This window comes from Hyperolius riggenbachi, chromosome 1 (assembly GCF_040937935.1).
Source record: "Hyperolius riggenbachi isolate aHypRig1 chromosome 1, aHypRig1.pri, whole genome shotgun sequence".
In the NCBI taxonomy this organism is placed as follows: domain Eukaryota; kingdom Metazoa; phylum Chordata; class Amphibia; order Anura; family Hyperoliidae; genus Hyperolius; species Hyperolius riggenbachi.
Genome location: NC_090646.1, coordinates 64,496,645 through 64,520,781, shown reverse-complemented (window position 1 = coordinate 64,520,781; position 24,137 = coordinate 64,496,645). Strand labels below are relative to the sequence as shown.

Here is a 24,137-nt window from a genome sequence, read left to right as displayed (position 1 = left end):
ATTTGAAAAAGCTCTTGCTAATGCAATGCTATGGGTGATTTTATAAAATCACATCGCTCAAATGGGATCACACACATAGCATTACATTAGCAAGAGCAATTAAAATCCCAAGTGCTTAGTAATGTACTGCTAGTGGGTTCCAGGCCTGAACCCTGAGCAAGCATTCAGATCTGATGTTTCTGACTGAAGTCTGACTGGATTAGCTGCATACTTGTTTCAGGTGTGTGATTCAGCCACTACTGCAGCCAAAGAGATCAGGAGGACTGCTAGGCAACTAGTATTGTTTAACCACTTTCCCCACCACTATAGTATATCTACGTCAGCTGTGGAGCCCTCCAAGCCACAGCGACGTAGATATACTGACCTGGTTGCAGCCCTGCTGTGCACGGTCGGGTGCTCTTTAGAGTGCACCCTCCGGCACTGTCAGCTGCAATATTAATTGGTGGAAGGGATCATGTTCCCTTTTGGCCAATTATATTGATGGGGGGGAGGGGGGGGCATCTGGCTATAGATTCTTGAGGGGAGGGGGATATGCAAAGGGGGCATACATGTTTACTGGGGGACATCTGAGTAACCAAGGGGAGGGGGGGGGGGTTTACAAATTTTGCACATCTGGGCACCTGGGGGGGGGGCATACCTTAATACTGGGGGCACATTTGGCTATAATTGGGGGGGGGGGGGGCAGCGCTAATCCTGGGGGTACATCTGGCCATAATGATGGTAATCCTGATCTGGGGACACATCTGGCTATAAAGAGGGGCACTATTTCTGGGGGTGCATCTGTCAATCTATTCTGGGGGTGGCAAACACAGGGGACTCATCTGGCTATGCTGGGGGGCTGATATTGGGGACACATCTGGCTATACTGGGGGGGGGGGGGTGATACTGGGGACACATCTGGATATCAGGTCTGGTTCAGGGGCTATTGCTAATAGTATTAGAGGCAGAGGATCAGCAGGGCTGCCAGACAACTGGTATTTATTAAAAGAAAATAAACAGGACAACCTCCATATACCTCTCTCTTCAGTTCCCCTTTAAACTGTTATATTGCCCACTTGAGCCATAGGGAAACATGGACATTACCTTGCACATTCAGTTGTAACTGACAGCTGCTGATATGTAACTGACAGCAACTGGTATATTTCTTGTCAGAACTGGAAAGGATCACTGTAAGAAGAAAATGGTGAGTCTCTGAGAGGAACTGATGGTGAGGCAAGTATGTAATATTCATTTACAGCTACGTCATGTGTTTATTTTAAATAATTATACTCGCTTCAGGTTCCCTTAAAGGAAGCCCCAGGTAAGTAGTGAACCTGAGACGCTCCTCGTCTCAGGTACACTTTAAATGCCTGCACTGGCATTTTAAAGACCACCTCTGAGAAAGCTTGCTACCTGTCACCTCCAAGGCACAGGCCCACCTCTGGAGGCTTTCAGCTATAGATATATACATGGGCATAGCTGAGAGCAGGGATGTGGTGTGTCAGTTATGGCAACCCTCCGCTGCTGCATACTTTAGTGCTATGTAATAGCCGCTCTGACTTATTGCTTTTGTTATGCAGGCCGTGGTGTGGGGCTGTTTTGTAGCTGGGAGCGAGTAGCGGTATTCAGAGCTTGGCAGAGGTGTGCCTGTGTGACTCACTGCATCCCCATCATGGCCAAGAGAATGTGCTTTGATGCTGAATTGTCATTTCCAGTCAGATAGCGGTAATCCTGTGCCTCTCCCATCTTCCCACGGTGTCCAGCTCAGTCCGGCCTCGCCGAGGGATCTGCCTGTGTGTTGTTACTCACCAGGCCGGCTGCAATCTGCTGCGTCGTCCCTGACCTTTCCACACAGCTCCTGACGCTAACACACTGTGTAGGAGGCTGGCATTGGGCTCTGCTATGATTCATACTATCCCAGCTCACTCCAATCCAAGCCAACCTGCCGGAGTGAGCAGCATTTGTAAACTGACACTGCTGCTTGTATGTGTGCCTGTTTGTGAAATGCACACCAGATTATTATTATTATTATTTTAATTTATTTTATTTATATAGCGCGCGCCAACATATTCCGCAGCGCTTTACAAAGCACAATAAGACGACAAGGGGAACATAGATATACTAACAAATTGTAAAACAGAGTTCCAAGCAGCACAAATATTGTGACAAAAACAGTAAACATTAGGAGGAGGACCCTGCCCTTGCGAGCTTACAATCTAGTGGGTAGTGGGGGACACACCAGGTAAGTGGGTGAAAGATGGATGAGGCAGTGACCCTTTGCCTCTGATTATATTGTGTCAGATAAGTAAATAAGGGCTATAGAATGTTATAAGCTTGTCTGAAAAGGTGTGTTTTAAGAGTGCGTTTGAAGATGTCCAGGTTTGGAGCATGACGTAAAGGCTGTGGAAGAGAGTTCCAGATAAAGGATGATGCTCGTGTAAAGTCCTGGATGCGAGCATGAGAGGAGGTGATCAGCTTAGAGGCCAGGAGAATTTCTTGGGAGGAGCGGAGGTTGCGGGAGGGACAATATCTTGAGATTAGTGATAATATGTATGGAGGGCACAACTCATGGAGGGCTTTGTATGTTAGAGTCAGGAGTTTGAACTGGATCCTCTGGGTAATGGGTAACCAGTGGAGAGAACGGCATAGTGGGGCTGCATCGGAAGAGCGTGTGGAGAGGTGAATGAGGCGGGCCGCTGAATTTAGAAGGGATTGGAGAGGTGCTAGCCTTTTTTTGTGGTAGCCCACAGAGCAGGGTATTGCAGTAGTGTAGGCGGGAGATGATTAAGGCATGTACAAGCATCTTGGTGGCCTCTTGTGTGAGGAAGGGACGGATACGGAATATATTTTTGAGCTGGAAATAGCAGGAGGTGGTTAATGAGGCAATGTGAGGTTTAAAGGAGAGCTCTGAGTCGAGTATAACCCCCAAGCAGTGGGCCTTAGTGGTTGAGGTTATTGGGGTGTTGTCTACCGTTATGGTTGCAATTGGTGGAGGTGTAGATAGCGATGGTGGAAAAATCACTATTTCCGTTTTACTCATGTTAAGTTTGAGGAAGCGGGAGGACATAAATGCAGAAACTGCACGTAGACAGTCGGGGACTCTAGACAGTAGTGATGCCAGATCAGGAGCTGAGAGATAGATTTGCGTGTCATCCGCATAGAGGTGATCCTGGAAGCCAAAAGAGTTAATTAGTTGTCCCAGGCCACGGGTGTAGACTGAGAAAAGAAGTGGCCCGAGAACAGAGCCTTGAGGAACACCAACAGTGGGCGTGGGGAGGAATTGGTGTTAGAGAAGGACACAGTGTATGCATTGGCCTTAATGGAAATCTGATGGCAAAAAAATGCCATCAGATCGAATTTCAATAGATTTCAAACTGAAATCCATTGGAATTCTATCCTGGTAAAAAATGTTCTAAAAACGCATCAGATAGATCATCAGATGCATTTCTTATCTATCTGCTGCCAATCTGACGAGTGTATGGGCACCTTAAGAGCGTCCAGAGAGATAAGAGTAGATCCAGGAATGTGCTTGTCCCTTGATTCCTAAAGATGACAGTGTCTGCAGAAGCAGAGCATGATCAACCGTGTCAAAGGCAGAGGAAAGGTCAAGGAGTATTAGAATGGAGAACTGGCCTTTGGATTTAGCTACCAGTAGGTCATTAGCAACTTTCGTGAGGACAGTTTCAGTGGAGTGGTGTGTGCGGAATCCAGATTGAAAGGGGTCAAGTAAGGAATTGGTAGAGAGAAAGGCAGACAATTCTGAAAGGATGTGACGTTCCAGCAGTTTAGAAGCAAAGGGGAGGAGTGAGACAGGCCGGTAATTGGATAGAGAAGTGGGATCAAGAGAGGGTTTTTTGATAAGTGGTGTGATGATAGCTTGTTTGAATAAGGAAGAAAAAGTGCAAGTGGAGATAGAAAGATTGAATAGAGTTGTTAGAGCGGGATTAATGCTGGATCCACACGGTGCGTTCGCGCACTCGATTTCCCGCTCAATTCACGTCGATTCGTTCATTTCCAACATGTCCGATTTGGATTTCGATGGATGGTTAGGTCGATTCGCATGCAAAGTATGCCGAATCGGCCTAACGATCCATCGAAATCCAAATCGGACATGTTGGAAATAAACGAATCGACGGGAATCGTGCGGGAAATCGAGTGCGTGAACGCACTGTGTGTATCCAGCATAAGGGAGGAGGAAAGCTGGGGGATTAGATGGGAAGGAATGGGGTCCAGGGCACAGGTAGTGAGATGAGCTTTGGAGAGTAGTGAGGAAAGACACTGTTCAGTGAGTGTGGTAAAAGATATTAGAGTGGGAGAGTGGTCTTGTGGATCGGGGGGAAGGCAGTTAGTAGTGGGCGAGGATGCAGGCGGACAGAAGGAATCTATAGGTGATGGTTGAGCTGGTAAAGCCCCATCTACATGATACGATTCTTTATACGATTCAATTACGATTCTACTTACGATCCGATTAAATCCAACATGTCCGATCAGGATTCGATTCAATTCAATTCGATTTGCCATTGCAAAACAATGGCAAATCGAATTGAATTGAATCGAATCCTGATCGGACATGTTGGATTTAATCGGATCGTAAATAGAATCGTAATCGAATCGTATAAAGAATCGTATCGTGTAGATGGGGCTTTAAAGTGGTTGCGTGTTGAAGCTATTACGTATTGCATCAATCTTGCTTGTAAAGTATGATGCAAAGTTGTCAGCTGACAGACATGTGGTGGGGGGAGGAGGTGGGGGACGAAGTAGGGAGTTAAAGGTGTTGAACTATTTGTTTTGGGTTGTGGGACTGTGAGGAAATGAGCGAGGAGAAATAAGACTGCTTAGCAAAGGTGAGGGCATCCCTGAGCTCCTGCATAGTTTGTTTGTAGTGGTGGAGGTCCTCTATAGCAGTGCTCTTTCTCCAGCACCTTTCTGCCACCCTGGAGCGCCTTTTCAGCTGTTTGATTTGTTCAGCGAGCCAGGGCTGCCTGTTAGTTGGGCGGGTGGTGGTGAGTGGGGCAGCTGAATTCATGGCAGAGGAGACTACACTAAATAAGTAACTGGATGCTGCCTCTGGGTCAGTGTAGGATGACAGAGTACTTAGAGGTTGCAAGGCTTCAGTCAGGGTATTCAGATCCAGGTTTCGGTAGTTCCTGCGCATGACCGGATGGTGTAGTGTTGGAGGAGTTGATGGTAGAGAAGAATTGATTGAGAAAGTAAGAAGGTTGTGGTCTGAGAGGGGAAGCGGAGTGTTATGGAAGCTTGAAATAGAGCAGAGGCGGGTAAAGACAAGGTCAAGAGTGTGGCCGACTTTGTGGGTGGAGGTGGAGGACCATTGGGCGAGGTCAAACGAGGAGGTGAGAGATTGCAGTTTGGTGGCAGTTAGTGTTGATGGGTATATTAAAATCTCCAATGATGATAGAGGGTATATCAGTGGAGAGGAACTGAAGAAGCCATGCTGAAAAGTGAGAGTGCGGGCAGTGGTGTGAGTGGCTTAAAGGAGCAGTGTTCAGAGAGATTGCACCCTTATCATTAGTGCAGCTTTCATCAATTATTTTTTTGCCCTCTTGAGGCCTCAGTGAGGGCTGGAACCCAATAGAGGATATTTTTTGAGCGTTTAGGGAGAACGGTGGCGCAGTGGTTAGCGCTCTCGCCTTGCAGCGCTGGGTTCCCGGTGCGTATCCCAGCCAGATCAACATCTGCACGGAGTTTGTATGTTCTCCCAGTGTCTGTGTGGGTTTCCTCTGGGCACTCCGGTTTCCTCCCACATCCCAAAAAACATACACATAAGTTAATTGACTTACCCCTAAATTGGCCCTAGACTATGATATACGCACTACACAATACATACAGACATAGGACTATGGTGGGGACTAGATTGTGAGCCCCTCTGAGGCACAGTTAGTGACAAGACAATATACTCTGTACAGCGCTGCGTAATATGTTGGCGCTATATAAATACTCAAATAGGGAGTGCTTTAAATCTCTAGCAATTTCCCTAAACGCTCTGCCCATGTAAATGGAGGGGACAGATTCCACTAGAGCAGGCATGGGCAAACTTGGCCCTCGTCCCACAATGCATTGCAGGAGTCTGACAGCCACATTGATGACTCATAAAGGCAAATGCATTGTGGGATTTGTAGTTCCTTAACAGCTGGAGGGCCAAGTTTGCCCATGCCTGGGCTAGAGCGATTGTGATTAGGGAAATTGCAATCGCAGGACATGCAGCATTTTGCGAGTGTTTTCCATTCTAACAAATTGTATAGGCACAGGGAAATCGCTCCAAAAATCGATTGCAAAATGCTATCACAAATCGCTAGCGATATCGCTTTTTATTGGTTTCCGGGCCTCACACTTATTAAAGGGAACCTGAACCGAGTAAAATTATTTAAAATAAACACACGATGTACCTGCAAATGAATATTACATACTTACCTCCTGGTCAGTTCCTTTCAGTTCTGACAAGATTTTGTCAGAACTGAAATATATTGGTGGTTGTCAGTTACATATCAGTTACTGTCAGTTATAACTGAAATGACAATTGATGTGCAAGGTAATGTCCATGTGCCCCCTTTTTTTTTGGTGTGTGTTTGTGTGTGTGGAACTATACTACAAACATAGAACACAGTGTATGAGCGCAGGGGTTGAATGGTACTGCATTGACATGGGCCATACATTGCACCAGCATAGGGCGGATGGCCTTGTACATGAAGGGGAGTGTGGCCGAGAGCCATCTTTGACATCAAAGGACCACTCCAGCAAAAAAAAGTAAGCAGTTAAAGGACAATTGAAGTAAGAGTTATACGAAGGCTGCCATATTTATTTCCTTTAAAGCAATACCAGTTACCCGGCATCATGCTGGTCTTTTTGGCTACAGTAGTGTCTGAATCACTCCAGAAACAAGCATGCAGCTGATCTTGTCAGATCTGACAATGTCAGAAACACCTGATCTGCTGCATGCTTGTTCAGGGTCTATGGCTAAAAGTATTAGAGGCAGAGGATCAGCAGGACAGCCAGGCAACTTGTATTGCTTAAAGGGAAATGGGCCTGGTGCACACCAGAGGAGTTTTTCTGAGCGTTTTGAGTTTTTGAAACCTCCTGCTAATGTTATCCTATGTGTCTGTGCACACTGGAGCGATGAGGTTTTGTAAAAAAAACCCCATAGCATTACATTGGGAAGAGCTTTTGAAACCTCTAGTGTTTGGGGAGCTTTTCTGGTGTGTCTCAGCCCATAATTATGTCCGCCTCCATATACCTCTCACTTCAGTTGTCCTTTAAAATCTGACAGAACCGACAGGTTTTTGACTAGTCCATCTCCTTATGGGGGATTCTCTGGGTTTTCTTTGTTTTCAAAAAACCTTTCCTGAATGGCAGTTGATGTGTGGTGTGCAAGTGAGTAGGCGGGCTGGCTGGTATCTTGCTGTTCAGAAAATGCCTTTGAAAACAAAGAAAACCCTAAGAATCCCCCATGAGAAGATGGACTAGTCCAATGCCTGTCTTTTCTGTCAGATTGTAACTGCTTACTTTTTTTGCTGGATTGGTCCTTTAATTCCTTTAATGTCTAAAATTGTTCAAAGGGTCCCAGTGCAGCGCACTAGGGGTGTAGGAGGACCCCCTACAGAGGTAAGTATCTAACTCATTGGGGGTGAAGAAAAAAAAGTTACAGGTACTCTGTACCATAGGCTGGAAATGGAAAAAGGAGGTTTGTGTTTTCTTTGCCTCTTTTGGTGCCCTTACTGTGTCCTCATTAGTAAGCAGGCAGAGCAGAAGAGGCCTCTGGGAAACGCAGAGGAAGAGATTTCCTAGAGATCTGTTGTCTCCAGAACAGGGGGGAGACTTCTTTGCATCTTAGATTACTGGTGAACTCCCTGTGATGTTTGGGGTCCTCCCGTGGGACCCTCCTAACCTTCTGGAAGCAGCTGTGAGAAGTCAGAGCAGGGTGAAGGTTGGACAGTGCAGGATTCTGTCTTTGCATTGTAATCTGTACAGGAGTTTAGGGACCCCCCCCCCCCCCCCCTCATGTTCATTGTATTACATTCTCGCTATAACTCGGTGCTGGTGGTCCTATCGCATACAGGTGGTCTGTAGGAGGACGGCAGCTGCTATATGACGCTTTCACTACATCGGCTGCCAATATTCCTGGAACACACTTTGTTCCGTGTTGCTCACCCAATCTTGCTGTAATATTTTCCCTTTAACTCTTCAGGCTCTGTGTTATGCACAGTTCCCATAATCCCCTGCGCTTCCTTGTATGCACAGTCTGTGTGTGGCGGCATGTGCTTAGGTCTGCTTGCATGCTCCTGCTGACCATGCCTAGGCATCCACTTTCAAGACACAAGGAGAGATCTAGCTATTGCTGTATCTTGGTAGGTGCCACTGCCTGATGTAATCGGTCACTCCTACAAGTGTGAAAGCAGGACTGCTTACTGCAGCCTTGTCACAGTGGTCACATGACAGTGAGCCTGGAGCTCTATTGGTCAGTTCAGAAGCAGCACGGGATACTAGAGGATGCAAGCCAGAGCAAGGACAGGTATACATGCTAAAGCAGGGATCCCCAAACTTTTTCTGTCAAGGGCCAGTTCAACATACTTCAGACTGCTGGGGGGCCGGAACATACATAAAATGTTGAAAAACATTACATTGAATCTAAGTATTGAATCCCCCCCAATCATGCCCGGAGGAGACGTCCCAGCAGCAGCCATTCAGTCATGTGGCGCCCGAAGAACGTCTATGTACACCAGACAGTGAAGCATACCCAGGTGACAACCTGACGTCTAATTGGACAGCAGTGTCACCTGATGCAGAATTGGACTGGAAGCCACCGAATGACTGGGGTTCAATGACTGGACTCAGAGGCAAAAGATCAGCAGGACAGCCAGGCATCTAGCATTGTTTTGAAGGAAATCTGTAATAAAAAAAACAAAACCTGCACCTGGGAGGTGCTAACTGCGGAAGGGGGAAGCTTCTGGATCCTAATGAGGCTTCCCCCATTCTCTTCACTCTCCGGGACCCAGCGATGGCAGCCTCCCAACACCACGTGCGTCAATATGTACAATCTGCCCTCCTGCGCAGGCACAGTATCTGCTTTTCTGATCGGCTGAGGCAGAAATGGCCAACCTGATCAGGCAACTCGCACCTGCACAGTAGACCACACCCGATCAGGCAACTCGCACCTGCACAGTAGACCACACCCGATCAGGCAACTCGCACCTGCACAGTAGACCACACCCGATCAGGCAACTCGCACCTGCACAGTAGACCACACCCGATCAGGCAACTCGCACCTGCACAGTAGACCACACCCGATCAGGCAACTCGCACCTGCACAGTAGACCACACCCGATCAGGCAACTCGCACCTGCACAGTAGACCACACCTGATCAGGCAACTCGCACCTGCACAGTAGACCACACCTGATTAAGGCAACTCGCACCTGCACAGTAGACCACACCCGATCAGGCAACTCGCACCTGCACAGTAGACCACACCTGATTGGGTTTGGCTATTTCTGCCTGAGCTGATTGGAAAGCTGATACTGTGCCTGCGCAGGAGTGCAGATTGTAAATATTGCTACTGCGTTTGTGCACAGCTTGTAGGGGGATTTTTCGGGGAGCCAGCTGTGGCTCACCGAGGCTCGAGAGGACACGGGGAGCCTCATTAGGATGCTGGGGCTTCCCCCTCCCGCGGTAAATACCCCATAGGGTCACTTTTTTATTTGTTTTTTTTACAGATCCACTTAAAAAGGAAATAAAGGGACTCCGAGCACCTGTCATGGGCATGCCTTCAAGCCAGACGACTTCCAACAAAGTCATGCTATGACCCCTCTGGAGGCGCCTCTTGCAATGGCCATGCGTGTCACTTCCTCTTCCTGCTTCATTCGGTGATGCACTTCTCTAACAGAGAAGACAGGGGTGACCCGGAAGTTATAACATAGCCAAGATGGCAGCCGCGATTTTTAACGTTGAAATCAAACGAAAACTATTTGGTGTAGAACGGTGATTCAGTCATTAACCACCCTGGAGGTAATGACGAGCCTGGCTCGTCCAGCAGAAACATGCTGAAAGTGGTAATGACGAGCTGGGCTCGTCAATACTGCCAGGGAGATTTCCTGTTTCTCTGCACCGCCGGCTCCACTTTTCCCTCATCAGAGGGATTCCCCAGAGTGGCTGGATGCCTGTCAGCACGCTGTGGGTAGCGATCTGTGCTACCCCCAGCGTGCAGAACTAGCATCCAGCCACTCTGGGGAATCCCTGTGCAGCCGGCAGGCAGAGAAAGTGCGTGCGGGCAGGGATTCCCCCTTCTGTGCGGAGGGGGTGGCCGGATGTCTCCCTTCTGTGCAGGGGGGGAGATCCCCCTTCTATGCGGGCTGGTGGCCTGATGTCTCCCTTCTGTGCAGGGGGGGAGATCCCCCTTCTATGCGGGCTGGTGGCCGGGTGTCTCCCTTCTGCGAAGGGGGGGGAGATCCCCCTCCTATGCGGGCTGGTGGCCGGGTGTCTCCCTTCTGTGCAGGGGGGGAGATCCCCCTTCTATGCGGGCTGGTGGCCGGGTGTCTCCCTTCTGCGCAGGGGGGGGGGGGGGGGGGGGAGATCCCCCTTCTATGTGGGCTGTTCGGGGACTCCCCCTTCTGTGTGTGGGGGGGTCCCCTTCTGTGCGGGCTGGCTGGGGGTGGCTCTTCCCTCTTCCTCCCTCCGGATCCCACGTGCATCCCCCCGTACCCCCCCCCCCCCCCTCCTGATCTCCTATCCTCCCCGGTATCCAGCCCTACACTACTCACCCGAGGGCTGTCTCCTGCGCCGGCCGCGATTGGCACCCTCCTCCTCCATCGCTGAAGTCCCGGTCTGTGTAATTACAGTACGCGGCTTGGTGACGTCACCAAGCCTCGTACTGTAGTTACACAGAACCGAGACTTCAGGTACATAGAACACAAACATTTCCTCTACAAAATCCACCAAAAGCCAAGCATACCCCACTCAATAATGGCCTTGATCGATTCTTCCCTAATTGTAAATCGATTTAAAGGGAACCTAAAGTGAGAGGTATATGGAGGCTGCCATATTTATAGGGACTCCGAGCACCTCTCATGGGCATGCCTTTAAGACTCCAGGCATGGGCATGCCTTTAAGACAGCCAGTTATTTAGCCAGATGTATAGGTAGCCAGGTGTCCCCCCTCGCCCCCCCCCCCCCCCAGTCTCCTCCAGCCCCGATTTACTAACCCGAGGGCCGCCGCAGGAGACAGCCCTCGGGTTAGTAAATCGGGGCTGGAGGAGACTGGGGGGTGGGGGATCGGGGGGGGGGGCGAGGGGGGACACCTGGCTACCTATACATCTGGCTAAATAACTGGCTACCTATACATCTGGTAAAACATCTGGCTACCTATACTTCTGGCTAAATAACTGGCTACCTATACATCTGGTAAAACATCTGGCTACCTATACTTCTGGCTAAATATCTGCCTACCTATACATCTGGTAAAACATCTCGCTACCTATACATCTGGCTAAATATCTGCCTACCTATACATCTGGTAAAACATCTGGCTACCTATACATCTGGCTAAATATCTGCCTACCTATACATCTGGTAAAACATCTGGCTACCTATACATCTGGCTAAATATCTGCCTACCTATACATCTGGTAAAACATCTGGCTACCTATACTTCTGGCTAAATAACTGGCTACCTATACATCTGGTAAAACATCTCGCTACCTATACATCTGGCTAAATATCTGCCTACCTATACATCTGGTAAAACATCTGGCTACCTATACATCTGGCTAAATATCTGCCTACCTATACATCTGGTAAAACATCTGGCTACCTATACTTCTGGCTAAATATCTGCCTACCTATACATCTGGCAAAACTATACACCTGGCTACACATCTGGGTCTTATATTCACCATTGGCGTGCTGATCCCTCGTTGCGTACCTCTGACAGCTTCCTCGGTGCCTTCTTCCATGTCCCTTGGCAGATTTTGCTTCATGTCCCTCGGCGATCAGCGTTGATGACACCAGGGTCACACAGTGTCATCAACATCTCACAGTAAACACTTTTTTTTTATTTTAATTTAATACAATATCCTGTATTGAATTCAATATTTAAAAAAAATGATTGCAAAAAAAAAAAAAAAAAAAAGGTTGACAATTATTGGAAATTAATTGAACCACTTTTTGCACGGAAATCCTGGGGAAATAGAACGCCAGGGAGGCTACATGAAAGAGGAGAGCACAAGCTACAGCAAGGTATGCATCTTTAAGTACTTTGCAGTACTGGTTGGAGTCTTAAAGGCATGCCCATGAGAGGTGCTCGGAGTCCCTATAAATATGGCAGCCTCCATATACCTCTCACTTTAGGTTCCCTTTAAATCGATTTACAATTAGGGAAGAATCGATCAAGGCCATTATTGAGTGGGGTATGCTTGGCTTTTGGTGGATTTTGTAGAGGAAATGTTTGTGTTCTATGTAGGATGTTTGAATGTTTTCAGTAGGGTGTTTGGTAGTGAATTGCGTGTCGTGTTTCTTGCCGCAATTAATGGCTGCTTGTAGTTTCCTTTCCCTCTCGTGAATACTGGAGAGTTTAGGAGCACAAAGGAGATTATAACCTCATGTTCTGCACGTCCAGGCGATGCTGGGGAAAATATAATCCGCTTGCAGCCAATTACATGCCTGGGTAGCTGGACGAGCTGAGATGGGTGATTATTTTATATAATTGCATTTAGATTAATGTCTTTGTGTGGTTACCGGTAATTTGCCTTTGAATATCTTTACTCTCATCGGTCAGTATGAGCCTTTGTGTTAACGTTATTGATTGAAAATGTATTTTTTTTTTTTTTCTAGTTATCTAGTCAATAGCTGATCCAGTGGATCTCTCCTTTGCTTGACGGACTTCTCTTGTGCTGCTTCTGTTTATTGGAACTCTCTTCCTCTAATTATTTCTTCATGCACTGCTTTGTAGTTTCTCGAGCTTGGAAAAGCCGCCTGCTTTGTTTAGTGAGTGACATGTAATTTGGTTTAAGGATTTCTAAATTGTGGTTGAACGACTTATCTGGCAGTGAGAGGAGGGTGAATGTTCTGCTAAAGGCCCAATATCCTTAGAGAACACTTGAAGTGAGGGGAATATGGAGGTTGCCATATTTGCTTCCTTTTAAACTATACCAGTTGCCTTGGCAGCCCTGCTTCAGTAGTGTCTGAATCTCACACCTGAAACAAGCATGCAGCTAATCTTGTCAGATTTTTGTCAGAAACCTCGAATCTGCATGCTTGTTCAGGGTCTGTGGCTAAAAGAATTAGAGGCAGAGCATCAACAGGACTGCTAGGCAACTGGTATTGTTTAAAAGGAAACAAATATGGCAGCTTCCATATCGCTTTTACTTCAGGTTCCATATAAACAATGCACGTTCCCTGGCTGTCTGGCTGATCCTCTGCCTCTAATAATTTGTCATAGACCCTGAACAAGCATGCAGCAGATCAGGTGCTCTGACTGAAGTCTGACTAGATTAGCTGTATGCTTGTTTCAGGTATGCGATTCAGACACTACTGCAGCCAAAGAAATCAGCAGGACTGCCAGGCAACTGGTATTGTTTAGAAGGAAAGAAATATGGCAGCCACCGTATCCCCCTCAGTCCAGGTGTGCTGAGTAAGATGGTCATACACAGGTTGGTGGTACAATTCATACTACAATTCATTTACCCCACAGTTGGAAATAGATTATTGCGTAGCAACAGATTGACTACTGACTGATAGTAACCTTGTACACACATTAGATGGTGTTCGGGTGAGGCGGCAATTAGGACTGTCCCTGCCAAGAATCTAGCTTGTATACGACAGCCCCCTGATTTGTCAGAACTGTGTGGGCGCTCTAATTTCTTCCCACATACTAAATAAAAAACATACTAATAAGTTAGTTGTCTCCCACCCCCTCCCAATTAGTCTTCTACTGTAATAGGACATTAGATTGTGACTGTGGTAGATGAGCTCCTCTGAGCACAGTCAGTGACATGACTATCCTATATAATAAAACCCCTGTGTCTCTGCATCCTCCTGTGTCCGTGCTTCTAGACCTGACAGTTTGATGTCTGAGAACCTCATTGCATTGTGGGAAATAACAGCTTTTTCCAACTGCCAAGCAAGCAACATCTCCCTGTGCGCATGTACTTCGGACAGTGGTGAGAGACGGGTGAGCAGGTTGCACCGGTATGCGCGTTGCCGGGGTTTAGCGGCCGCGGCCTAGCGCCCATTTTTTTAACAGGCGGGCCTTTTTTTTTATTACTAGTACTCAATAAAGTGCTTTAGGTAAATGTCCCGAAACATTTTCAGTGCAGCATTATTGGTCCATAAACTTTATTTGCAGTTAAAGGGAACCAGAGAGGAATGGCCAGCCAAAATAGAAAATGATTTTATACATACCTGGGGCTTCTTCCAGCCCCATAAGCCAGGATCGCTCCCACGCCGCCGTCCACCGCTTCCTGGATCCGCCGATACCGGGCCCGTCACTTCCGGCGGACGCGGCCAATTGTCCGCATCACAGGGGCTCCCTCCATACCCGTACGCTGCGACTGCGCAGTAGGCAGCCACATGCGTATCTGTATGGAGAGAGAGCACCCTGAGATGCGGAGAATTGGCCGCGTCCGCCGGCCGACTTGCGGCAATGACGGGACCCGGTGGCGGCGGATCCAGGCAGCGGAGGGCGGCGGCGTGGGAGCGATCCGTGCGTACGGGGCTTGAGGAAGCCCCAGGTATGTATATTTCATCCTCTCTGGTTCCCTTTAAAGTGGACCTGAACTCTTGAAAAGGACAGGGGGAAAACATGACGAAATCCACCCTGTGTGTAATTAGAGGGCCTTTTGACACTGGGGCGGTTCAGTAATTTTACTCTACCCCACCGCATGGGCAATGAAAGTCTATGGAGAGACAGACGTGGTATGGCGCATTGCGACGGACATGTCACGTTCACCGCATCTCCGAGGCTTGGATAAACCTACACTACTGCGCAGTTATGCACCGACTTGCAGCGGGCAGAACATAATGTAAGTCTATGGTGACGCACATCAGTGTAAAATCCTGCTGCAGGCTTTACGTGTTGTGCATGCACGGAAGCATGTTATTTGCAATACACTTCCGCGCATGTGATCGCATTGGCCACAGGAAGTGATCATCACTTCCTGCTTGACCGGCTGCCTGACGGTGATTACTGTGTACTAATGCGGTAATCCCTGAAGGCCTGATTTTGGGCGGTGCACCCCCTAGGCTTCACCGCTGCTGCCAATCTGCAGTATGTAGCTGACCGGAGAGTTTAGCCTGTGTAATTCCCTATGTCTGCTTTCAAGAAAGCAGGAAGTATACACACTGCAGATTACTTGCAGGATTTCTATCAGCTGTAACGAAGAAATGTTTTTTCTTTAAAGATGGTTATGCTGTTGCTTATCTTTTGGAGCAGAGAGAAAGATGAGTTCATGTCCGCTTTATTAGCAAAAATGGTCCAGCGTAATATGAGGCAATGGGCTGATCAGGAGGTGCCGGGGTTTTTCCTTAGAGCGGTGATCCGGATTGGATAGCTTTGTGTGGTGCAGCAATCAGTGTTTTGCAATCGATATTGGCCACTTGCTTCCAGAGCAAGGCCTGGTGTACCTGCGATGTGCAGGTGGTGGACGCGGGAACGGAAAAACCACATGGAAAAAAGAGCTAAACTTTGAAGTCCCCATTCTAAACACAGCTGCAGGGCTGAGTCATAGCAGGCTGATTGCCAGGTCCTCTATCTTGTCAGCTAGAGAAGAGGTGTGGCAATTAGCACTTGGCTATGAGAGCTTTCTAAGCAAAGTGAAGAAACCAACAATTTTCACAGAAAGCAGGAATTTCGGTTGGTCGGGCAGGCACTTGGCGGCACCGATTTGTATCCAATCCGATCACAATCGAATTGGATGGTCGATTGGCTGCCAAGTCACCTGATCTATGGGTACCTTTAGTGTACCTATCAAGCTCTTGGTGAACCAGAATGCCTAGGAGTGCGTAAGTTGCTACAAAGGACCAAAAAGCCTCCTTACGAAGATGCTACGCAAAACAGAAGTGCCCTGGAGCTTGGCCTTTCAGAAAGTACTTCCCTATATTTTATCCTCACGAGGTCATTGTAGCTGGAGCAGTGGTGAAGCGCTCACAATGGTGTTTGCAAAGTGTAACGGGAGGAATACAGTCCGTTTCCTGAGGGTTAACCCGCAGCTGCGCGCTTCCTGTCAGTTAATGTGTGGACCGCCACTGCTGTTGTGAGGTATTATTAACCAATGTTGAAAATAGACCTGTCCCCTCGCGCTCTATGACCTTTCAACCTAGTCTTCTGAGCAGTCGGTGATAGCTGGGAGTGTTGCAGAGGAAGTCTCTTGCAAGTAATTTTCAGGTTGTGCATCCCCTGTGAAGGCAGAAGTGTCTGTCAGGTGCCCAGTCATACTTCACAGGTGTGTGATTTGTTTTCCTCCGTACTGCAAAACCAGCGCTAGTCTAGTTGAGGTGGGTGTTAAAGTAAAATGCAGCTTCTTGTCATTAATCGCAGAAAACTTGCTGCTGATCAATTCAGAGCACCAAATGAGTGTGTACATACAAGACACAGAACGTTTATATTGCGCTTTTTTCCTTGGGGGACTCATAGAGCCAGAGCTGCAGCCACCAGGATGCGCTCTGTAGGTAGTAGCCGTGTCAGGGAGACTTGCCCTAGGACTCCTTACTGAATAGGTGCTGGCTTACTGAACAAGAAGAGCTGAGATTCAAACCCTGGTCACCTGTGTCAGGTGAACTGAAAGTGGATGATTCTGTGCTACATAATTTTGTATAGCATCCCTGAGGATACCTGCAAACCATTTACACACATCTGATGTTAAAGAGACACTGAAGCAAAAAAAAAAATTATGATATGATTTGTATGTGTAGTACAGCTAAGAAATAAAGCATTAGGAGCAGAGACATAAGTCTAATATTGTTTCCATCCAGTACAGGAAGAGTTAAGAAACTCCAGTTATCTATGCAAAAAACGCCATTGAGCTCCACCACTTTTAAAGGGAACCTAAACTGAGAAGGATATGGATGTTTCCTTTTAAACAATACCAGTTGCTTGTCAGTCCTGCTGATCACTTTGGCTGCAATAGTGGCTGAATCACACACTTGAAACAGGCATACACCTAATCCAGTCTGACTTCAGTCAGAGCACCTGATCTGCATGCTTGTTCAGGGGCTGTAGCTAAAAGTATTAGAGACAAAATATCAGCATGAGTCAGGCAACTGGTATTATTTTAAAAGGAAAAATCCATATCCTTCTCCGTTTAGGTTCCCTTTAAAAGTGGTGGAGCTCAATGGCGTTTTTTGCATAGATAACTGGAGTTTCTTAACTCTTCCTGTACTGGATGGAAACAATATTAGACTTATGTCTCTGCTCCTAATGCTTTATTTCTTAGCTGTACTACACATACAAATCATATCATAATTTTTTTTTTTTGCTTCAGTGTCTCTTTAAGATTACAAGTTTATAGTTTCCTGGTTCTGATTCCCCCCCCCCCCCGCCCCCCTTTCTTAAATAAAAGAGAACACATCAGATGCATGCGAGCCATAGGAAACTGACTTCCTTGAAAGTCCTTGGTCCACTCGTACAGGGACTTTGGCCTTCAGAGATAGGTCCTCGATCCCTCACACTACAGTTGGGTTCAAAGTGCTGTGCAGACCTGTCTCTAGCCTGCAGACTAGCAATGCGTTCTGTTGCTATGGAGGAGGACTGAGGGATGTCAGAGCAGGATGGAGTAAGGAGGAGAATTAGGCCCGGTTCACATTAGCGGTGGCTATCCGGAATAGCCGTGCCGGAGCCGCACCGCATGCTGGCCGGACGAAACGGACGCACGGCATAGCAATGTAAGTCTATGCCAGGGTTCACATGTGTCCGTTTCGTCCGGACCGGAGCCGGACCGGATCCGGACTCCGGTGTCCGTTCCAACATGCGCTATTTTTTGGTCCGGCTCCTCCGGCAGCCGTATCCGGGGCGGAGCCGGACTGCACCATCCGGCCAATGGAAACCAATGAGAACCGGAGAGCGCACAACACACTGGCAAAAAATCCGGATGTTCTACCCCACTTCCTATGAGGATTGTTGCGGCGATATTGTATCGGGGACACATGGGCAACCATTTTGGAGTGGAGCAGCACGAGCTGGAGATGTTGGCAGCATGTTGGAGGTGGAGGTGAGTGCTAAACAGCGGAGGGCCTGATTCCACAGGTCCCCCTTCTGCTGACCTCCCAGACCCCAACATTTTTTTTTGTTTTTATACAGGTTGTTATCTCTTTAAGAATCCGGATCCGGACCGCAACCGTGTTCATACCGCACGGAAACCGTATGCAACCGGACCGGATCCGGACAGGAACCGTACGGTTCAGGTCCGATCCGGCTCCGGTGCGGTCCGGACATCCGGTGCGGTTTTTGCAAAACCGCAAGTGTGAACCGGGCCTAAAGGAGCAGACCTGCACTTGCAAAAGATGTGTACAAAGCTTTTTCCTGGTGAAACAGACACAAGCTAGACAACTACAAAGTGACATGGGCGATCTGACTGTTGTCCCTCCTGAAGTTCAGTACAGGTAGTTCCCGACTTAAGAACGACCCGCTGATCCGAACGGCATGGATTCTGTGTTTCCATGGGAACAAGTCAAACATTTTTTTCCCCCAAGTTGGACTTGGAAGTTTTTGAGAAAATCAATTTAGCAAAAAATTCAAAGAAAACATGGCTTATAAACTTGTATAAGCAGGCACTTAGGGCAGAGGTGACACAGAGGGGGACACTGGAGGCACAGGGGGGCACAGAGGAGGTACAGGAGACAGAAATAGCACAATGTTCTGACTTAAGAACAGATTCAGGTTAAGAACGAACCTACAGTCCCTATCTCGTTCGTTAAATGGGGACTACCTGTATTCCAGTTATAATACTGGCATTCCACTAGGTCAACAAATGGCAGCCTTCATGTTTTAGAAGTTCTCTTTCTGGGATACACTTAGTTTTTATGTTTTTGCTTTTGCCACAGGCAAGTTTTGTATGATTATGAATTTGTAGTCCTAAACCTTTTTCCCTGCATTTCTTCTAGCAGAGCAAACCCTCTCAGGAGACGCATCGTAGTGGCTGTTTTGAACCTCTCCGCCCGTCTCCTACTTTTTAGGGCTCTTTGGAGAGCGGCGGGCTTTGATGAAGGCTGAATGATAATTCTGCGGCGGGCCTAACCTCCGGACTCAAGTGCCGCTGTCAGCACAATGCTTCCTGACCTCTTTAGCTGCATTAGTAACACCCTCCGACGTGACAAATTGATTTCTCTATCAGCTTTAGCTGCTCAGTCTCAGCTGGGCCACCTCTCTCACAGTCACAGCCTTACATGGATGGGAGAGGATAATAATAATAAGGAAAAAAAAGATGGAAAATGTGAAAGTTCCTGCTGGGGCTTTTTGTTGGCCTCGCCACGCTTTTGGAAAATGTGTATAAGGCAGGCAGGCTTCAGGAATTCAAAATTCTGTTTTGCATGCGAGAATCCTGGGTTTTGGAAAGGTTCTGGGGAAGTATAAATAGAATGGTTGAGGAGGACTTGTCACTTCTTGAAGGGAAGCTGGCAGCCATGTTGGTAAACAGACGCAGTCTGTAGTGCTGCTGGTGTGGCGGCCTGTGTGTCCGGGAAAGCTGGAGCTGAGAGTTTTGGATGAGGTATCCTGGTTGCCGTCCAATCTGTGCGGTCACCAGTAGCTGGAACATTACACATACTAGGTGCTACGTGTAGTAAGTGTCTGTACTTAGGCACCCCTGTGGGATAGAGGTGCTGGCATCAGGGGCATAGCAATAGGGGGTGCAGTTGTTGCAGAAAGGTGGGGGGAAAGGCTGCGCATCCCTAAACACATGTTGCAATTGAATGGTTAATCGCACAGGCATACACCGCCTCTGTCAGACTGAAAAATGCATGCCCTGCATCCAAGACAAGTGCTAACATTTATTAAACTAGGAGGTACTTTAGCTTCCAATATGGTTTGCATGCAAATTATAATGTACTAGACACTTGCGCCTGAATTGAATGCGAAGTGTGCAGAAAGTCTATTTAGGTGCTACACACTGAGCTGGTGGTCATTTCAGATGCAGCCTTAGTGGTGTGCGCTGGCGTTCTCCTTGCTGGTGCAGTTGTTGCAACCGCATCGGGGCCCCGAAGGGCCCTCCCTCAACTGCAGTATTATCTCTCTATTGGTCCTGTGTTCATAATAATCACTTCTATAGATATTTTGAATAGTTGTAATCATTAACAAACTGTTCCCCATCCCTTTCTTGCATCTCTGACACTTAGGGGGCCCTGTGTAGGACTTCCATCGGGGCCCACAGCTCCTTAGCTACGTCACTGGCCGGCATCTTTATTAACTTTCAAAAAGGGCCATTTGAGTGCTTTATTGTACTTTGACATTTTAAAGTGGACCTGAGCTCTTGCACAGGACAGAAGGAAACCTAGAGAAATGCACCCTGTATGTATTTAGAGAGTTTAGCCTGTCTAATTCCTTCCTCATCTGTGACTAATCACAAATTGTAATTGATCTCTCAGCTGTGGCAGTTGGCTGCCTTGGTAAATCAGCTTATTTGTCAACACAGAATGTTTAACCCTATGTCTGCTTCCATGAAAGCAGGAAGTAGACACACTGCATATTTATTGCAGGATTTGTATTGCACAGGACAGAAGGCAAACATAGAGAAATGCACCCTGAATGCATTTAGGGAGTTTAACCTTTCTAATTCCTGCCTGGACAGCAGCGGGTTTCCCCCGGCCCTTCCCCTGGGTCTGGTCTCCTGGGTTTGTCTTCACGAGCCCTTCTACTTATGCCTTATGCTCTTTGTGCTTTATTTATGCATTGCACCTACTGTATGTATTGTATGTACACTGTATATATGCATTGCACCTATTGTACATATTACGTATTACTGCATGTATCTGTATGTCTTTGTTGTGCATCTAATGTACCACCTCCGACCCTGTTGTGCCAAAACCAATTCCGGGTACAACTAACTTGGCGAAATAAATAAATACTAATTCTGATCTGGGACTAATCACCAGTGTAGTTTGATCTCTCAGCTGTTGTTAACCCAATGTCTGCTTCCATGAACCGGAAGTAGACACACGGCAGATTTACTGCAGGATTTGTATCAGCTGCAACAAAGAAATGTTTTACTTTAAAGGTTCTTATGCTGCTGCTTATCTTTTTAGGGATAGCGCAGATGGATTGATAGATGATTGGTTTGGCAAGTTGGTCTCCAAGAACGTTAGACCAGTAATTAACCTCTAGTTTGTCAGATTACTCATGCACTAAGCTGAGAAACAGAGCGTTACTTACTATATATTCTTTTATTTATCATATAATCACTATAATGTAACACTTATCCTCGTACACCAACCACATTACACATTTATGGCTGTGAGAATTACTACCAGCATGTATTGTTAGAGGAGTGTTTATGTCTTTATTATATATACAGTACAGCGGTCTTGGGCAGATCCCAGTGATTGACCGCATGTAACGTAAATGCGGGTCAGTGAATCGATTGCGCTTCAATGCAAAATATAGGAGCGCTGCAAAAGCGTTTCTTTTTTTTTTTATCGCTTTTCAAAAGCGATTTGGCAGCAATTTTGTGGGGGATTTTTGTTTAAAGAAAGTTTAAGCTACTTGTCGGGATTCCCAAATGTCCGAATTCTGTCACCTAGCCCCGCACAAGAGCTCATCAGTAGGGATGATCAGTGAGATGCAAATTCTTCTGAAATTATGCAATTTTTTATGCAAATGTATGCAGTTTGAAAATGGACCAATCAATTTAAACCCAGGTTCAAACTGGTCCGTTTTCAAGCTGCATATTTTTGCATAAACATTTGCATCAACTTGCATATATGTGATCATCACTAGTCCTCAATAATTCTTTATTTGGAGATAGAGAGGTGCCTATGACCTCTTGCGCTAGGGGGCGGAGCTACGTGCCAGAAACCAGGGGAAATGGATCCCCTGAGACCTGGTAAGTGTATTAAACGGTATATACACTAACTAATAATAATAATAAAAAACAAATCAGAAGCACTTTACAGTCACTGGCATTGTGCTGCCTTTTGTGCAGGAAATTGGTGTAGCAAACGTTAGCAAAGACACAGAGCATTTGCTGCAGAGATTGGCGATCTGTGGTGGGCCTCAGGCCTAATGGGCACAGAACATTTATATTCTGCTTTTCTCCTGGCGGACTCAAAGATGATATCAATAGAGATGTTTGAATTGATGTCACGTTAGCATTAAAGGTAAATCTGTAAGAACTAGGTGTTTGACTTTTTTATTTTTTGTTTTCTTGAAACCTCATTGGAAATTTTTGATTAAGAAAGGCATTTTTTCCCAATTACCATAATAACATCCTTAAGGGGCCCATACACCTAACGATTTTCCCGCGGATATAAGGCAGATTCGTTGCGCAACCGCTGACCGATTGACTTCCGTCCGAAATCGATCGTTCCCATCGATCCGTCCGTGCGGAAGATTTCGCTCGATCGCCGGCGGGTCGGGAGTGCGTCGATAGCGGCGTTCGAATGTCCGACAACCGACGCTAGCAGCAATACATTACCTCATCCGGCCAGAGTGTCCTCTACTGTTTAACCTTCCCCGGACAGGAAGTACAATGAAGCTGCAGCCCTGGAGGCAATCGCGGAGAAGAAGACAGCGGAGACCGGGGGCTCGTGTCGGCCGGATCAGGTAATGTATATGGGGGGTGGGGCGAAGGCAGCGGCAGCTCCACAGATGGTGAATCGATTTCATGCTGAATCTGCAATCTGTTTGCAGTAAAGGCAGCCATACGATCCCTCTCTGATCAAATTTGATCAGAGAGGGATCTATCTGTTGATCGATCTGACGGCAAATCAACTAGTGTATGGCCACCTTTAGACTTCTTTGGCTAATGTTTGATCTGGTCACAACTGAACTGAACAACTTACTTCTCAAAGCCAGATTGTCTACCTCAACCTTCCTTTCTAAAAATGTGTATTAAGCATGATTCATACCTTTGCTTTGTCTTTGTGAAGTCCCATTTCACAGATATTCTTACGTCCTGCCTGCAGATTTACCGTCTACAAACAGGAAGTGGGAATATCTGAGGAATGTTGCCTAACAGAGAAAAGTGAAGAAAGTTTAGGTATGTGGCTAATTGTGATTGAGAGAAGAAATTTATAAATTGGTTAAGGCCCCGTTCAGACTGCAGAACGCAGACCGCAACGCATGCGGACCGCAACGCGTACGAACGCACGCCATCCGCGTTCGTATGCGTTGCGTGGCTGATCCCATCACTGAAAAGTGAATGGGACAGCCATGCGTTTTTACAAAAAATGCGTGCAGCATGCGTTCCCGGACCGCACAGGTCCGGAACGCATGCAGTGTGAACATCAGACATTGCACTCTATGCAATGTCTGATGTCGTGCGTGTCGGCCACCTGCACGCGTTTCCAAAACGCGGCTGGAAACGCGTGCAGTGTGAACGGGGCCTTACTCTCTATCTCTGTGAGTTTCCATTCCTTACATATACTATTTTTTTATTTTATTTTTTTGCCTTTAGATGTTCACCATTCATCATTGCTTTAGGTCCGGGGCTCACTAATGGTGCTTTTTCAGTTCTTCCAGATGGTCGGCGATCGCCATAGTGCTGAAACAGTGGAACCCTCTTGATTGAGCGAGTGGTCTGTAGATGCAGATAGGCATCCAGTATAACAAGTTAGAGCTCTTTGCTGAAGAAAGACGTGCAGAGCTATATCCTACACAACCATCAGCTTACTTAGAACAGAGAGGAACATGGACTTAGAATACAGGAAATAACAAGCCCATAAAGATCATCATCACATTTTACACACAGTGACATCTTTTGGTTGTGTTTCTATACTGCAGTTTAAGGTAATAATGTTGTTAAATCTCTAACACCTCTGAGGTGGTTCTACTGCCGTGTTTTTTGAGAGATACTGGAGTGGTTGCATTAAAGGAATGTAGGGGCAAATCGCATTGCTTCAGGATCACTTTGAGAACCATGCACAAAATCCTGGTACTTAGTATTTTTGGAAATCATGAGCAGTTTCTGATTTTCATAAATTGCTGCTAGTGGCTCAGGATTAAGCTTCG

At 47.0% G+C, this 24,137-nt stretch overlaps 1 protein-coding gene across 3 annotated transcripts in view; it reads left to right on the top strand.

Moving 5' to 3' along the window:
* Window positions 1-24,137, top strand: part of PTPRA (protein tyrosine phosphatase receptor type A) — a 239,419-nt gene that overhangs the window by 62,058 nt on the left and 153,224 nt on the right. The window contains exon 1 of one of the 3 annotated variants that reach the window (XM_068274837.1): window positions 14,133-14,153. The exons of the other annotated variants lie outside the window; for them this stretch is intronic. The gene's annotated coding sequence lies outside the window, so the exon portion shown is untranslated. Of the gene's footprint in view, window positions 1-14,132; window positions 14,154-24,137 lie in introns of those variants that run through there. 3 annotated transcript variants of the gene reach the window in all.